Source organism: Lissotriton helveticus, chromosome 6 (genome assembly GCF_964261635.1).
Source record: "Lissotriton helveticus chromosome 6, aLisHel1.1, whole genome shotgun sequence".
In the NCBI taxonomy this organism is placed as follows: Eukaryota; Metazoa; Chordata; class Amphibia; order Caudata; family Salamandridae; genus Lissotriton; species Lissotriton helveticus.
This window is the reverse complement of record NC_136067.1, coordinates 1,810,400,302-1,810,419,635: the sequence shown is the minus strand read 5'-3', so window position 1 is coordinate 1,810,419,635 and position 19,334 is coordinate 1,810,400,302.

The window sequence follows — 19,334 nt, the reverse complement described above, 5'->3', positions numbered from 1 at the left end:
TGAGCACCAGTTGCATTACAGATGGACATGTACATTTCTTTTTTTTTAGGCACAGTGAGATGAAGTGATTTGTCAAGAATCACAGATGGTGAGTTTCATTGCAGAGTCTCAAATCTGGTTCCCCAGATTTGAGGTCAACCGCCCTAGCCATTAGGCCACATCCTCTCCCCCATTGTAGTGGTTATTAGGTTTTATAGCCAAGAGAGTTTTGACAATAACATTATAGTAATATAGCTTGAAGGCCGACCACTGTGCTTTATTTTTTTATCTTTGTGTGCGAGGTGCATGTGAATTCATCATATTGGGATGGCAATGGGCTAGAGAGGTAAGTAATCCATGGCTATCTTGACCTCACTCTCCAAAGAGTTGGCTTTGGTTGTAAAGAAAGCTGAGAATTCCTCATAGCTAAGTTGGGATTTTATTGAACTCTTATTGGCCAGCTTATTAGATGGTTGTTTTAACATTTTGAAGAGTTTACAAGGTCTGTTTTTAGTATTATCCAGTTCAGTTCTGAAGAGTGCTTTTTTGGATCTGAGTATACTTTTGTTGTATGTGTTTCCAGTCTTCATCAGGAGTTTTAGCTGGCGGGATGAAGAGCTCTGTCTCAACTTCCTTTCGCTAGTCTCAGATTTTGCCGTTCTTCATTAAGCAACCCAATAAACCTAGGTTTTATATAATTATCTGTCATTCTTTTCGGTTTTAAAGGAGCAATCGTATTGATTATTTTCATCATCGTTGAATTTAGATAAGTCTCCCTGTTTTCCGTTTTTACTAATTTTTACAGATAAATACAGATAGAAAACAATGGGCCACATGCATCAAACTGTGCATTTGCGATTTCTAAATTGCAATTTTTAAGAAATCGCAATTTAGGAATCCCAAATGCTTATGCATGTAGGAATCGCAAACAAATGTACGATTCCTACACATTCCTTATTTGCGACTCGCAAATAAGGAATTGCTTCCCATTCATTCCTATAGGTCTTGAGGCCCATAGGAATCAATGGGAATTGCATGCGCAATTTGCGAGTACCAAATAGGTGCTCGCAAATTGCGCAAGCAATTTCAAGGGTGCAGGGAGCCAAAGGTACACACTGATGCACCCCGGAAATTGCAATTTCAACGCATGTTGCACACACATATGCCCCAAAAACATGTATGTGTGCAACATAGAACTTTGAAAAATGCACTATTGTGCATTTTTGATAGTTCTTGCAAATTGCCATCAACTTTGAATTGATGGCAATTTCCATATCTTAATTGCGAAATCACATTTTCATTTTGATTGTTGCATTGCATTTAGGGAATCCAAACCACAAAATGAATATGGATAAATACTGATAAGATGGCTAAAAATTAAATATGGATAAATACAGCCGGAAGTGTTAAAAAAATAAATACCATAATACCTAATTATGGGGTTCCGTAAGTTTGCTAATGTTTACCAGGTTATTAGGCAGGTGTAGCTTCTTCTCACAAAGTACTACTTTTGCTCAATATTTAAGTCTTCAATGTCTCATGCCCACTGTTTAAGTTTGACGGATTGCGTAGTATTTTTCTTTTTTATGTCAGATATTTGGAAAGTTATGACGTGGTGACCTGACCAATCGCATGGTTCAATTAAGGTTATTTTTGGCTCTAAAAATGATCTAGTGTAATGTAGAGCCTTTTGTGTGTGTTGCCAATGTGCAGGCATGTGTAAGATTTAGGTCTTCTATGAAATCGTTAAGGACATTGATCTGTTTAGCATTAAGATTGTTGTAATGTAAATTAAAATCATTTAGGAATATATTATTGGAGTGAGGGGAAGAATTTGCAGTAATGATCTCCATTAACTGGTCTATGAAAGGGACATTGATACCTGCGGTGATGGTAGAAGGCATGTAGTTTGCAATGTTGATTATCTACAGTTCTTATTGAAAGTCCGAGGTATTCACATGAGTCAAGAGGGTCAGTGTATAATTGGGTAACTGAGGGTTCACAGAGATGTATGCTACCGATACCTCCCCTGTTTTGTTTAGTCTGTCTAGCCTCACAATGTTATAGTTGGGAGGAACCAATAGATCTATGCAAGGGGAAGATGATTCGATAAGCCACGATTCAGTAAGAATTGTCACGTCGGCTTCATGACTAATGATGAGGGCAGCAATGTCTGAGGCATATTTCACTGCTGGTCGCTGGGCTATTATCCCTTCTACTATGTAAAGCTCTCCATTGTTCCTTGGGTATGGTTGGTGCTCTAGAAATATCCCAAATAAAACAAATTACATTGAATTAAAAAAAAATAGTCACAGAAAGGACTTACTCTTAAATTATCAAGAAGATGTGTGAAACAAAATTAAGCCAAGATCATTCTTATTCGCATAGGTTTGATTGATTTATAGCATTCTCTTTCAGCAATAATAAAGCTTACAGGAGATTACTGAAGGCAATCTATAGTTTATTACCTACTTTAGTTTTTACATTTATATTAAGGATAAAGTGCAGCAACTTTGATTTTATTGGTGATCACTTAAAGACGGAGAACTGGAAAATCAAGTAAGTGTGACCTAACTGTGGGATTCATGGAAAGAGTATGTTTTGCATCTGTTAATACAGGAATGCAAAAGTTACTGGCTTTGACAAGAAAGAAATAGAAGCAGGACTATAGGGCTGGTATTGTTCACAATAAGGTAGAATGACCACTATAAACTAGGGGTGAGGGTAATTTGCGTAGTCGCGCTACTCAAAGCTCAGCGAAATGGTACAAAATCTCAGCGAGCATGCAAAAGTTCTGCGAACACGCGGAATTGCTTGTTCCCCCTGTTCGCGAAGCTTTTTTCCGGTTCGCGAATGCTATTTGCATGCTCGGGGGAAATATCTTGCAAACACGGATTTTGAAAACGCAAACAAGCAAAAAATTCCACGGAGCCGCAGATTGCGGAATTTTTGGTAATTTCGCGTTCTCTGCGGAACGCGAAATTACCCAAATTCCGCAACGCGAAATTACCCAAATTCCGCATGTTCGTGGAACTTAATTTACCGCCTAGGCCTACTATAAACCCAGAAATAAACAAAAATGCCTAGACCACAGACACAGAAGATGTTTTGTTTCTTATTTCCAGTATTTCTTGTGCCCATTCAACTTTACTTTTTTGAGTACTGGCACTTGCCTTGGTATCTCAACTGTAATGAATCTATTAAGTAAATGACCCAGTTCTTTCAATTAATGGTAGTACTTCTATTTTTTGCTCATGGTACCAACTCTTGTATCTTTCTGAGTGTTTTGCATTCATAAAATACCAACCCTGGAAATCACATTACCTAGTGCCATGGACAAAAAAGAAGGAACACACATTGTAAGACATAGTTGTTAGTCGAGAGGGGTGGATGTACCACTTAAATGATGAACACAACAGTGGGCCCTTTAACCCTAGTGATATAAACATCCTACCATTGGGTTACTTTTATAAGCCACCACGTTTTCTTAAATCCAGATACCCTCCTCTTATGGGAGGTAATTCTAGGGGTTTTGGGGAGCCCAGATTCTCGATTCCAGTGTCTAATCAATTCAACACTTTGCGTTCGTTGGATGACATAGACTGACTGGATACGGGAACTCGGGCATTCCCAAATTTTGCAGTGGAAGGGTCAAGTGATGGGTGAAATTCCCGCTTTCGTAGAGTGGGACTAGATGGCCTCTCTCCCAGCTGTACCAATATATGTGATAGTAACGTGGTCCAAAGATCAACAGAGGTGAGGACTACTTCACCAGATGAGCCCCCGGACTCCTTAAATGTTTCTTTACCATCTAATAACATATTAGAGGATTTAACTGGGATAGCCACAGTTAATTACTCTGAGAGTAGTAAATCTGACAATTGTAACCTTCTCTCTTGGAACGTCACTAGCATCTCCACCAAGCTAAATAATCATTTGTGGGGAGTACTTATTGGCCAGTTCGAGATCCTGTGCTTTCAGGAAACTTGGACTAAGGAGGCGGTTCATCTGAATGGATTCAAGACGTATCATACTCCAGCAGTTAGTAGTCTGAGAGGTAGGGCTAAGGGTGGTCTTTGTATATATATATTACCTACTGGCGATAGCCAGTAGGTGTATATAGTTAGGATTTTTTTCCTATGGGATTTTTGAAAATTCTATGTCGAATAACTTTGGCGTTTGAGGACAGAATTGGCTGAAATTTTCAGGAAAATTGAACGTTTTGTTTCTGAGCAGCCCCTGAAAATTTGGAGGGGTTTCGTCAAGGGGGGGCCGAGAAAAAAGGGGGGTCCCAAAACGTGTTTTTCCCATGCAATTTTCCATAAGGCGGTTGGCCTCACTTTTAGCCTGAACGGCTGAATGGATTTACACCAAACTTGGCAAAATTGTAGGGACTGGTAGCCCGATGTGCCTTTGCTATGTCTCAAGATATAGGCTCCAGTGGTTTTTACGAAAATTAACTTTGAAAAATATATATTGGGCTACATTGGGCTATATATATGTTGGAGCCCAAATGTAGCCCAATGTAGCCCAATGTAGCCCAATGTAGCCCAAAGATGGCCACCAGAGACAAAAAAAACAAATGTAGCCCAAATATCAGCCAGATGTAGCCCAACTATAGCCCAATGACAGAATGTCCCAGAGTGTTCTAAAGAACAACTAGAGTGCTAACAGTCCTACTTATTACAAAGGTATGGCACACCTGAAGCCATCTTGATTGGAATAAAGTGGTAACTCTTAAAACATTTAATTTAAAAAGGAACAAAATGAGGGGGTTCATTTTGCCATAGAAAGTATGATTAGCGAATATATGACGAAATCCCGCATGTACTATTAGGCCGCAAATTAAAATAACGAAAACTTTTAGAACGAATATGCCTTTAGCATACACTAAACAACTAAACTACCCTAAACCCTAAAACACTACCCCCAGCATGACCCTACACTACACAAACAGTACAACACTACCCTAAACCCTAAAACACTACCCCCAGCATGACCCTACACTACACAAACACTACAACACTACCCTAAACCCTAAAACACTACTCCCAGCATGACCCTACACTACGCAAACACTACAACACTACCCAAAACCCTAAAACACTACACCCCAGCATGACCCTACACTACGCAAACACTACAACACTACCCTAAACCCTAAAACACTACCCCCAGCATGACCCTACACTACACAAACACTACAACACAACCCTAAACCCTAAAACACTACCCCCAGCATGACCCTACACTACGCAAACACTACAACACAACCCTAAACCCTAAAACACTACCCCCAGGATGACCCTACACTACGCAAACACTACAACAATACCGTAAACCCTAAAACACTACCCCCAGCATGACCCTACACTACGCAAACACTACAACACTACCCAAAACCCTAAAACACTACACCCCAGCATGACCCTACACTACGCAAACACTACAACACTACCCTAAACCCTAAAACACTACCCCCAGCATGACCCTACACTACGCAAACACTACAACACTACCCAAAACCCTAAAACACTACACCCCAGCATGACCCTACACTACGCAAACACTACAGCACTACCCTAAACCCTAAAACACTACCCACAGCATGACCCTACACTACGCAAACACTACAACACTACCCTAAAACACTACCCCCAGCATGACCCTACACTACGCAAACACTACAACACTACCCTAAACCCTAAAACACTACCCCCAGCATGACCCTACACTACGCAAACACTACAACACTACCCTAAACCCTAAAACACTACCCCCAGCATGACCCTACACTACGCAAACACTACAACACTACCCAAAACCCTAAAACACTACCCCCAGCATGACCCTACACTACGCAAACACTACAACACTACCCAAAACCCTAAAACACTACCCCCCAGCATGACCCTACACTACGCAAACACTACAACACTACCCAAAACCCTAAAACACTACCCCCAGCATGACCCTACACTACGCAAACACTACAACACTACCCAAAACCCTAAAACACTACCCCCAGCATGACCCTACACTACGCAAACACTACAACACTACCCAAAACCCTAAAACACTACACCCCAGCATGACCCTACACTACGCAAACACTACAACACTACCCAAAACCCTAAAACACTACACCCCAGCATGACCCTACACTACGCAAACACTACAACACTACCCAAAACCCTAAAACACTACCCCCAGCATGACCCTACACTACGCAAACACTACAACACTACCCAAAACCCTAAAACACTACCCCCAGCATGACCCTACACTACGCAAACACTACAACACTACCCTAAACCCTAAAATACTACACCCCAGCATGACCCTACACTACGCAAACACTACAACACTACCCAAAACCCTAAAACACTACCCCCAGCATGACCCTACACTACGCAAACACTACAACACTATCCTAAACCCTAAAACACTACGCCCAGCATGACCCTACACTACGCAAACACTACAACACTACCCTAAACCCTAAAACACTAGCCCCAGCATGACCCTACACTACGCAAACACTACAACACTACCCTAAACCCTAAAACACTACCCCCAGCATGACCCTACACTACGCAAACACTACAACACAACCCTAAACCCTAAAACACTACCCCCAGCATGACCTTACACTAAACAACCACCACAACTCTACACTACACTAACACAACACTACACTACAAAACACTACACTACACTACACAATCACTAACCCACGAAAAAATTAACACAAACCCACTTACCTCTCTCGTCATCGTGGTTTTCACAACGCAAATGCATTTACCATACATGCCTTTAAAACGTAATTCTTTTTAAAGGCATGCGCGATAAATGCACATGCGTTTTGAAACAATGCGGGATAATGGTATGCGAGGTCAATGACCTTGCGGGATAATGGTATGCGGACTGAAAGTCTGCGGGATAACAAATGCGGGAAAATGGCTGCAAACCATGATTAGCAGCAGACTTCCCTGGTGAGCACTAGCTTTACTACAGTGATCTAATGAGCAACTAGAGTGCTAACATTCAGAATTTATGGCAAATGTGTGACACATCTGAATGCCTTCTTGGTAGAACCAAAGTAAACAAGCATTGAAAATGCAATAGATCTCGCCCTCGTTTAAGTTAAAGCCATTCTGTTTGTAATGAGGTGGCTTTTTAGCTTTGCTTTTATTAGTGTTTTTAAAACTTTCATGTAAATAACATGCATATGTATGCATATATGTATATGTATGCATGCATTTATATTTATATAGATATGCAGATTATATATGTTTATATATGTATATTACCTACTGGCGATAGCCAGTGGGTATATATAGTTAGGATTTTTTCTCTATGGGATTTCTGAAAATTCTATGTCTAATAACTTTGGCGTTTGTGGACGGAATTGGCTGAAATTTTCAGGAAAATGGCACATGTTGTTTCTGAGCAGCCCCTGAAAATTTGGGGGGGGTTTCGTCAAGGGGGGCCGAGAAAAAAGGGGGTCCCAAAACGCGTTTTTCCCATTCATTTTTCCATAGGGCGGTTGGACTCACTTTTAGCTCGAACGGCTGAATAGATTTACATGAAACTTGGCAAAATTGTAGATATGGTTTGCCCGACGTGCCTTTGCTATGTCTCAATATATGTGCTCCAGTGGATTTTGAGAAATTAACGTTTAAAAAAAATATATATCTGTGACAGCGCTCCGGTTAGCGCCCCGGTTCGCGTACCTGACGCGTAACGGAACTTCGCGAAGCGAAGCTGATTGGCTCTCCGGTGTCTGTCAACATTCTAAACAGTCCGGAGCGGCCGCCATCTTGTCTCTCGGTACGATCGAGAGACAAGATGTGGTGAAAAACGAAGGGGGAAATGAAGGAAAGGGGGCAAGGTAGACCACTCCTGACCCCCTAGGATTGATGAGGGGGATATTAAAGTGCCCCGCGGGGCAAAAAATAAAATAAAAATTTTTTTTGCGATTTTACGCCGTAGAGGCGCGTCCCGGTACGCGAACCGGGCAGCTCACCGGGCAGCTCACCGGGCAGCTAACCGGGCAGCTAACCGGCAGCGTAGCTGTCAACATTGTAAACAGTCCGGAGCGGCCGCCATCTTGTCTCTCGGTAGGTTCGAGAGACAAGATGTGGTGAAAAAAGAAGGGGGAAATGAAGGAAAGGGGGCAAGGTAAACTCCTCCTGACCCCCTAGGATTGATGAGGGGGATATTAAAGTCCCCCGCGATTTTTCGCGGTAGAGGCGCTTCCCGGTACGCGAACCGGGCAGCTAACCGGCAGCGTAACGGGAGTCCGCCATCTTGTGTTTTTGGAGCGTACGGTTCGCGTACCGGGTAGCGTCCCGGTAAGCGTAACAAGGGGAAAACCAAGAGAAACAGTAAAAAAATAAATTAAGGGAATAGATTTCCAGCAAACTTGGCAAAATTGTAGGGACTGTTTGTTTGATGTGCCTTTGCAAGGCCTCAAGATATGTGCACGTGTGGATTTTGTCTAATTAAGGTTAAAAAATATATATATATATCTGTAAGCGTGCTCCGGCACGCTTACGTTACAGGTTTTGTTTGCGCTGCAGAGCCGATACGTCACGGTTATGCGACGCGCCATGAGGCGTCTCACGTGGCTACGTGATACGTCACGTAATAAAGAATATATTTTACAGCTATAGATATTAGCTTTTAAAAAACCAATGAAATTCACTGAAAAAACCATAGGTTATAGACCATATATAGTTAGGAATTCGCATTTACAAAACCTTGAAAATTCACTGAAAAAACCATAGGTTAGAGACCATATATAGTTAGCTGGACATTTTATTGACATAAAACCAATGAAATTCCATATATAGTTAGTTGCACTAACTATATATCGCGCACCCGCAATCCACTGCTGATGATGTCACATATTACATCATTCATGACATGGTCAGTGACATCACTGATGACATCACTGATGACATCTCAAATGACATCACTGATGACATCTCAAATGACATCACTGATGACATCATGACACACCAATACCAGTTACTACATACGCACTCACTGATTCCTACGTCTACACACACATTCACTCATTCACCCATACAATCACTCATACATACAGTCACTCATTATTACAACACTATCATATGCACTCATACACCTATGCAGACACTCACACACTGCCACTCATCCATGGAGTTACTCACACACCTAGTCAGTCCTGTAAAGAATCAATCACACTTCCATTTCCTCATCTATACAGTTAAACACAGAACACCATACTTCAGTGACATCACTGATGACATCACTGATGACATCTCAAATGACATCACTGATGACGTCTCAAATGACATCACTGATGACATCATGACACACCAATACCAGTTACTACATACGCACTCACTGATTCCTACGTCTACACACACATTCACTCATTCACCCATACAATCACTCATACATACAGTCACTCATTATTACAACACTATCATATGCACTCATACACCTAGTCAGTCCTGTGAAGAATCAATCACACTTCGATTTCCTCATCTATACAGTTAAACACAGAACACCATACTTTTCACACATATACTAACACATACTTACTCTCTTATACAATCACTGATACAAGTACACATTGATATGCACAGAGTCACACACCTCCCAGCCAGCCACACACACACTCAGTCTTCCATACATCCACTCATTCTTCAATATGTAAAACATATTTAAACTTTACAAAAACACACAGACACTAGATGATGTCATCAGTGATGTCATTTGAGATGTCATCAGTGATGTCATCAGTGATGTCATTTGAGATGTCATCAGTGATGTCATCAGTGATGTCACTGACCATGTCATGAATGATGTAATATGTGACATCATCAGCAGTGGATTGCGGGTGCGCGATATATAGTTAGTGCAACTAACTATATATGGAATTTCATTGGTTTTATGTCAATAAAATGTCCAGCTAACTATATATGGTCTCTAACCTATGGTTTTTTCAGTGAATTTTCAAGGTTTTGTAAATGCAAATTCCTAACTATATATGGTCTATAACCTATGGTTTTTTCAGTGAATATATATATATATATATATATATATATATATATATATATATATATATATATATATCGATCCATCACCCCCTCCAACGGCGAGAGTATATCAAGCAACAAAAAATCCAAAAAGATAACATCACTTGCACATGACAACTACTATCAACTAGTTAAATTGGACCTAGACTCCACGCACTCCATCGCTGTCATTAATTTTTATAATAATATTGCTCCCGACAAAGTTAGAGCTGTGATTCAAAACATAATCAAAATGCTGAAAAGTGCTGGCAGACGTAAAGACTCGATGCTGGTTTTGGCGGGAGTTTTAATTGCACTTTATGTATGAATGCTGGGGACAACTTATGTGAAGCGCTAAATGATTATGGGGCGTGTGTGTCTCATTTTTGACACTCAGTTTTGGGGGAACAATTTAACAAGCTCATTTTTTCCCTCAGCTTGAGATTTGCTAATGAATTGTGCCCTGACCCTGTCTCCATGCCTTGGACCTTTAATGGCAAGGGGCTTTGCTTCACTATTGATTATGTTTTAGTTTCCAATAGCCACGCACACTCCCTCCATTCCCTTTATGTGTTCGATAATTCCCTCAGCGATCACTTCCCCCTATGCCTGGCGTTCTCACTACCACCTAATATAACTTCAAGATCGAGAAAGAATAACCATCTTCTAGGAAATTTTCCATAGAGAGTGTCAATGGGTACTCATTGCAGTGGACTACGGTGGACCAAGTTGCAACAGTCAAAACAGTGGTGGGTAAAAGTAAACTAGCATTTGAGACATACCTGAGTGAAATAGTAACTCCAGAAGATATATTGGCCTCATTTCAGGTTATTTCTAAGGCGGTCAGAGAGTCTCTCACTAAACACAAAAGCACAAAGGGCCCCCATAACGGCTGGTTTGACTCTAGGTGCACCCAAGCCTATTCTAACGTAAATAAGGAGTTACATAAAACACAGAGAAATAAGATTGATATAAAGGCGGCTCAAGGTGCCTATAAGCGAGCTATCAGGGACAGGAAAGCCAATATAAAAAAGGAGGTGTGGGATGCACTACTTTCTACCTCAGTGCTCAACGATAGCGCGTCTTTTTGGAAAGTCATTAGGACCCCTTTCTTGTCCAGAGAGGATGGCCCATCACTTGAAATAGCAATAACTGAGGAGCAATGGATTAAGCATTTCTCCAAAGTATATCAGGACGAGAGAAACGCTCCTACAATGGACAGTCGCCCTGGATGTTTGTAATTTGAATTTCCTCCCTCAAGCTAACACACTATCATTTACCCTGGATGAGGTGGAGCGGGCCTTGTCTGTTAGCAAAGGTGGTAAGGCTCCTGGACCAGACGGGGTGCCAGTAGACTTGTTTAAGTCAAATACTATTTTATGGGGACCCCTTTTGACACAGGATTTAAATGCTAGTTACAGTGCACCATTGTCCCCATTTTTAAAAAGGGGGACAGACAAGACCCAGCATGTTACAGGCCCATCTCATTATTGGATGCCATAACTAAAGAAGTGGGTAGAATGATATTGGAACGCCTTCAGGACTGGGCAGAGGAGAACTCTGTCCTGTCGGACCGCCAATACAGCCTTCAAGCCGGTGTAGGGACTGTTGAGCAGAATCTCCTAGTAGACAAATATACCAGGGCCAAGGTGAGGAACTTATTTTTAGCCTTTGTTGACCAAACAGCCACATTTGATTGCGTGATTCATAACAAAGTTTTGTCAATTTTAGAAGTGATGGGGGTTGATTCACATATTATTTATTTTCTTAAATGTTTTTATTGTGATGCCAATGCACAAGTGCGCTGCGGTCTGCAGGGTGAACGCTCGGCTCTCTACCCGATCAGAAGTGGAGTCAGGCAAGGCTGCGTCCTGACTCCATTTCTTTTTAATTTGTACATAAACGGTATGAAACAAGCCCTTCACTATGGTCCTTCCGCAAACAACTCAAGACCTGGCTTTTTAATCAGTAAACTTACATTCCCCCTCCTGGGTCAAATATTGCAGATACCTAGCGCCGAGACGCCTATGGGCCATTGTTCGCGCTTTAGAAATATTATTAATAAATAAATAAATATGAGGGAGGCCCTTCTAAAAGATAACCATGACTTCCCCCAAGTGGCGGGACGACCTATTCCAGCCCTCTTATATGCAGATGACACGATGTTGATGTCCCAAACCCAAGTAGTACTTCAGAGGGTAATGGATAGTTTTATTAATTTTATGAATGAGCTAGCCCTAAGAGTTAATTCTTCTAAGACCTTTATTATGCGCTGCGGTTCTGGCATCAAAAAACTTTAAGACATGTTTGTGACAGGACAAAAGATTGGGGTTACTAAAAAATTTTCATATTTGGACATTCTCTTTGCCCACAATGACTCCTGGTCACAGGCAGTGTTGGTGAAAAAATTAGCATTACTGCGTACTACATCTGCCCTTAGCGCCTTCACCAAAAAACTAGGCAAAAGACCACCTCAGGAGCTTATCAAGATATATAAAGCAAAATGTGTCTCGGCAGCAGTATATGGGACTGGGGTTTGGGGACCAGTTACCCATCCAGTTGGTTGACCTGTTACCCATCCAAAGAGTAGAAAACTCTTTTTAAAAATATATTTTATCTGTCCCGTACGGCACTTCTGCATGTATTTGTCATGCGGAGTTGGGCCTCCCCTTTATTTCCGACTTAATAAAACTTGTGCCTGTGCTGTTTTGGCACAGACTATGGACAAAAGAGAGACAAAATTAAATAGAGACATCATTTTGGATGTTATGAAATTGGATGGGGCCCTGAGGATTCCATGGATAAGCTATGTTCGTAAATTCCTACAAGATTCTGTACTAATCCCTGTGTCATCAGGGAAATAACTAGGAAGGATTTAAAACAAAGGGCTTGTCATTGCTAGACCCTGCCAGGCTATCATCTGAAATTGCAATACCTTCTGTCCCACACAATCAACTGGTTTTAATTACATTTAATATTAAACCCTACCTCACCTTTGTCCTGAGTGAATATGACAGGTTCCTACTAACCCGGGGGTTTTCCACAGATTAGTCACCTTTCCTAAACAGGATGACTGGTCTCAAGACCTCCAGGTGTGCCCCTGTGATAACATCTCAAACAAACTATGATCCATGTTACTTTTTTCTGTAGATATTATTCCTATGAAAAACAAAAGAAGGAGTATGCTCCGGCGTGTCAGGTGGGGGTCAACACTAGGAAAGGAGAAATGTTCCTTTTCTTTAATAAACCCCTCACTCACCACCTAGTGGTGACATGCTTCATCATCGGGGTCCACCCTGGTGGCCTAGCGTCACCAGGGTGTGCTTCGACACCTGAAATACAGTGGAGCGGGTTTGTGAAGTGTAAGTGCAAAAAAAGGGTGATGTTAAAAAATGTCCTGGTTTGTCTTTCAAAATTGAGTTTTATTAAAAAGCAACTGGACAATATTAAAACAAAATGCGAGATACTGGAAGGGGGAAGTTACGACCTACGTATCTCTCTATGTGTTGGTGGTGTTTTTAGGTCAACATGTTTCTACCATATGGGATAGTTCCCGGTATTCTTCAGGACCAAAGGAGATGGACGGTATGAGCCTCCTAAAGGACTCACCCTATCCTAAATCCTTGTGCAACCTGAGGCACAGTGTGTCTCGGTAAAAATGCTCACAACGTTGTGGAGCAAAAATAAAACAAAAACCTGTGGGGAAAAAAAGAAATGAGTTGGCGTTAGGCGCAAAGCGTTATTACTAGCCTGTAACGTCGTGCAGATTCTTAGTGCAGTCATTCTGCATGCCACAGTGGTGATTATAGGACCTCAAATTATTGATGAGCATTGTGATATATCGTGGGTGACCGCTTATTATTAGGCCAGTAGGAGATATATCAATATCTGGTAGGTGCGTGCTAAATCACATGCAGATAGTACCATTTTATCGCTGAGGTTAGTTGGATAAAAGAAAAAATATAAGCATATTATCTTAGCAGCGCGTGGCTATTGTGACGCGCAATGTGGTTTATCACGGGTCAAACTCTGGTGGCTGGGGGTGACTCCAAGTGAATAGACAGACAAGACTGACAGAACATGGATTACACAGAAGGTGACAAAAATATAGGATGGCGGGGGTCAGGCTTACTATTTTCGTTTTTGTTTGATGCCTCGTCGGGCAGGGGGTAGGTACATCACGCGATACAACGTACTCTAAATAAAGAGGTGTTGTGTCCGTGATTCAGATCAAGACAATAATATGGCGGTATAGCGGTAAACAGACCGCGCGTGTAAATGTGCACGCCGGTAAGAATGGTCAATTACTTACAGTTGTCTGGCATGGAGTATGGCCCGTTACCTACACCTACCGTCCGCTGCTCGGCTGCAAATGCCGGGCGGGCTTCAATGGTAGATAATGCTTGCTTCCGGGTGCGGTCACGTGGGTCCGCGTCACCGGGGGGGGGGGGGCGGGGTTGGAGTATGGCAAGCCGCCGAGGCCCTCGGTTGCCATAGATACGCAGTACGCGCTGGAAAGTAGAATGCAGGCGTCATTGCCTGCGTGAGGGCGAGGCGAGGGTTGGCTGTTACGAATACTTAGTAGGTCGTAACGAGTATAGATGCTAAAAAAAGTTTGTAGCATGAATACGAATGATTAAACAATGGAGATACCGATGAAAACAAAAAGGCGGGTGAAATCACTCTTAAGGGATGGGTCTTGAATATAGACCTAGGACTTTGTGGTTGTGTCAAATGGACAATAGTCCATGTAAAACGACATTGTTATTAGAGAAAAGGGTGACTGCAACGTGAGATTGTTGAGAACTAGGGGGACGGTCACATTGTTGGGTGGCCCAGAATTGTGTATCTGGAATTTGGCAGGTAATCTGAACAAGATGCTCATTAGTCTCGACACAGTGCCAATGTGCACAGTCAATTGTTGGGTGGCCCAGAATTGTATATCTGATATTTAACAGGGAATCGGAACAAGATGCTCATTTCATCACAGAGGTCCACGGAATATTATCGTTCAACCCCTGTTTATGGGTCGCAAGCCTGTAAATCCAACGCTGCTCTTTCTCGAAGAGGCGGGATTGTACATTAGGGCCTGGTTGCAGTTGCTCTATGACTGTCCATTTCATGTCATTAGGGGTGTGATTGGCTGTCAGGAAATGGTCGGTCAGTTTTGTAATGTTTTTCTTGCAGCGTATTGTGCTTCTGTGTTCACAAATCCGTTGCTTGACTTTACGGGTCGTCATCCCCACGTAAGGCTTCCCGCATGTACAGGTGATTAGATACACAACATTGCTGCTGTTGCAGTTCGTGTGGCTCCTTTGTTCCCAGATCTTGTCCCTTTCGAGGTTTAACGTTTTGGTGTTTTCCGTAAGGTGGCAGACACTGCAGTCGCCACAACGGGAATGACCTGTTACAGGTGGTAGCCCCCATAGTTGCGTGAGCGTGGGGTTGTTGCTCTCGAGGGTCTTCTTTGGTCTGGTATTGACCAGACTATCCTTCAGGCTTTGCGCCCGTCTGTAAGAAAAAAGTGGCTTGTCCCAATTTAGGTTGCCGGAATTGACCATGGACCAGTGTTTATTTATGCTTCGACTGACTTGGTTTGAGATTGCGTTGTAAGTGGTCACGCATGTCAATGGAGTTGCTGGTTGGTTCCTCACGGTTTCTTCCAGGAGGGTATCCCTCTGTTGGTTCCTCGCTCTCTTTTGACATTTGTTAATGATCTGTGTTGGGTAACCACGGTTTCTCAGCTTGGTTGTTAGTTCTTCTGCCTGGCTCTTGTAGTCAGTCAATTCGCTGCAGTTTCTGCGTAGACGCAGATATTGGCCGTATGGTAGATTTTCCCTTAATGGCCGTGGGTGGAAGCTCTCATATCTTAGCAAGTTGTTTTTTGCTGTTGGTTTGAAGTGGGTCTTTGTTGTGAGCGTGTCATTCTCCCTTTGGATTTCTATGTCCAAGAAAACCATTGTTTTTTTATCCATGCTGTGGGTAAAGTGTAAATTGGGGTCACAGTTGTTAAGCCAAGTGATGAACGCCAGTAGAGATTCCTGGGAGCCTTGCCAAATGGTTAGAACATCGTCAATGTATCTCCGCCAGAATTTGATATTGTCAAAGTAGGGATTGTTGGGTGTTAAGATATATTTCTGTTCGAAGTCGAATACATAGATCCCCGCTACGCTCGGTGCGAAGACACTGCCCATGGAAGTGCCCCCTGTCTGGAGGTATAGTGTTCCTTCGTGTTCGAAAAAGTTCCGTTTCAGGGCTAGTGTGGCACAATTGATGATAAATTCTTTGGGTGTGCGGTAGTCCCAAAGGGTTTCTTCCAGCGTTTTTTTCAGTACCTCTATGGTGGCATCCTGGGGAATGTTAGTATATAGGCTTTCAATGTCCAAGCTTACTAGGATGGTATCTTCTTCCAGTTTGATGTTCTTAAGTAATGTAAGTAAGTTCTTGGTGTCCCTCAGGTATGTGGGTGTCTTCTGTACGATGGGCTTCAGAAAGAAGTCACAAAACCTCGAAAGGGGTTCCAACAGTGAACCTATGCCTGAAACAATTGGTCTTCCTGGGGGGGGCATTTTGTTCTTGTGCATTTTTGGGACCACATAGAAATAAGGTACTTTGGCATCTGTCTTGCTGAGGTAGTCAGCCTCCTGTTTGGAGATGTGGCCCGCTGCTTCAGCTGTTTCCACAAGTTCTAATATTTCTGCCCGCAGGTCTTCGGTGGGATCCTTATTGAGTTGTAGATAGTTCTTAGTGTCGCCTAGTAGACGTCTACATTCCGTCTGGTAGTCCGTTATATTCATCAGGACCAATCCTCCCCCTTTGTCTGCTGGCTTTATCACTATTTTTTCATCCTGTTTGAGATCCATCAGGGCTTTCTTCTCTGCCCTGGTGTTGTTGTGATAAAGTGTTGTGACTGACATGTTCTCTATGTCATTGAACACGGCCTGTTCGAAGGTGTTGATTTCGACGGGGGTGGTATGCGGAGGAGGTACAAAAGTAGATTTTGTTCTGAGACCTGTTTCATTGATAGTGGCCTCTGTGTTATCAGTCTGATTTTTTTCGAAAAAGGCTTTGAGCTTCAATTTCCTAAAGAATGCTGCCAATTCACAGTGTAACTTGAATTTGTCTAGTGCAGCTGTTGGTACAAATCCTGGCGGAGATACATTGACGATGTTCTAACCATTTGGCAAGGCTCCCAGGAATCTCTACTGGCGTTCATCACTTGGCTTAACAACTGTGACCCCAACTGTGACCCCAATTTACACTTTACCCACAGCATGGATAAAAAAACAATGGTTTTCTTGGACATAGAAATCCAAAGGGAGAATGACACGCTCACAACAAAGACCCACTTCAAACCAACAGCAAAAAACAACTTGCTAAGATATGAGAGCTTCCACCCACGGCCATTAAGGGAAAATCTACCATACGGCCAATATCTGCGTCTACGCAGAAACTGCAGCGAATTGACTGACTACAAGAGCCAGGCAGAAGAACTAACAACCAAGCTGAGAAACCGTGGTTACCCAACACAGATCATTAACAAATGTCAAAAGAGAGCGAGGAACCAACAGAGGGATACCCTCCTGGAAGAAACCGTGAGGAACCAACCAGCAACTCCATTGACATGCGTGACCACTTACAACGCAATCTCAAACCAAGTCAGTCGAAGCATAAATAAACACTGGTCCATGGTCAATTCCGGCAACCTAAATTGGGACAAGCCACTTTTTTCTTACAGACGGGCGCAAAGCCTGAAGGATAGTCTGGTCAATACCAGACCAAAGAAGACCCTCGAGAGCAACAACCCCACGCTCACGCAACTATGGGGGCTACCACCTGTAACAGGTCATTCCCGTTGTGGCGACTGCAGTGTCTGCCACCTTACGGAAAACACCAAAACGTTAAACCTCGAAAGGGACAAGATCTGGGAACAAAGGAGCCACACGAACTGCAACAGCAGCAATGTTGTGTATCTAATCACCTGTACATGCGGGAAGCCTTACGTGGGGATGACGACCCGTAAAGTCAAGCAACGGATTTGTGAACACAGAAGCACAATACGCTGCAAGAAAAACATTACAAAACTGACCGACCATTTCCTGACAGCCAATCACACCCCTAATGACATGAAATGGACAGTCATAGAGCAACTGCAACCAGGCCCTAATGTACAATCCCGCCTCTTCGAGAAAGAGCAGCGTTGGATTTACAGGCTTGCGACCCATAAACAGGGGTTGAACGATAATATTCCGTGGACCTCTGTGATGAAATGAGCATCTTGTTCCGATTCCCTGTTAAATATCAGATATACAATTCTGGGCCACCCAACAATTGACTGTGCACATTGGCACTGTGTCGAGACTAATGAGCATCTTGTTCAGATTACCTGCCAAATTCCAGATACACAATTCTGGGCCACCCAACAATGTGACCGTCCCCCTAGTTCTCAACAATCTCACGTTGCAGTCACCCTTTTCTCTAATAACAATGTCGTTTTACATGGACTATTGTCCATTTGACACAACCACAAAGTCCTAGGTCTATATTCAAGACCCATCCCTTAAGAGTGATTTCACCCGCCTTTTTGTTTTCATCGGTATCTCCATTGTTTAATCATTCGTATTCATGCTACAAACTTTTTTTAGCATCTATACTCGTTACGACCTACTAAGTATTCGTAACAGCCAACCCTCGCCTCGCCCTCACGCAGGCAATGACGCCTGCATTCTACTTTCCAGCGCGTACTGCGTATCTATGGCAACCGAGGGCCTCGGCGGCTTGCCATACTCCAACCCCCCCCCCCCCCCCCCCCGGTGACGCGGACCCACGTGACCGCACCCGGAAGCAAGCATTATCTACCATTGAAGCCCGCCCGGCATTTGCAGCCGAGCAGCGGACGGTAGATGTAGGTAACGGGCCATACTCCATGCCAGACAACTGTAAGTAATTGACCATTCTTACCGGCGTGCACATTTACACGCGCGGTCTGTTTACCGCTATACCGCCATATTATTGTCTTGATCTGAATCACGGACACAACACCTCTTTATTTAGAGTACGTTGTATCGCGTGATGTACCTACCCCCTGCCCGACGAGGCATCAAACAAAAACGAAAATAGTAAGCCTGACCCCCGCCATCCTATATTTTTGTCACCTTCTGTGTAATCCATGTTCTGTCAGTCTTGTCTGTCTATTCACTTGGAGTCACCCCCAGCCACCAGAGTTTGACCCGTGATAAACCACATTGCGCGTCACAATAGCCACGCGCTGCTAAGATAATA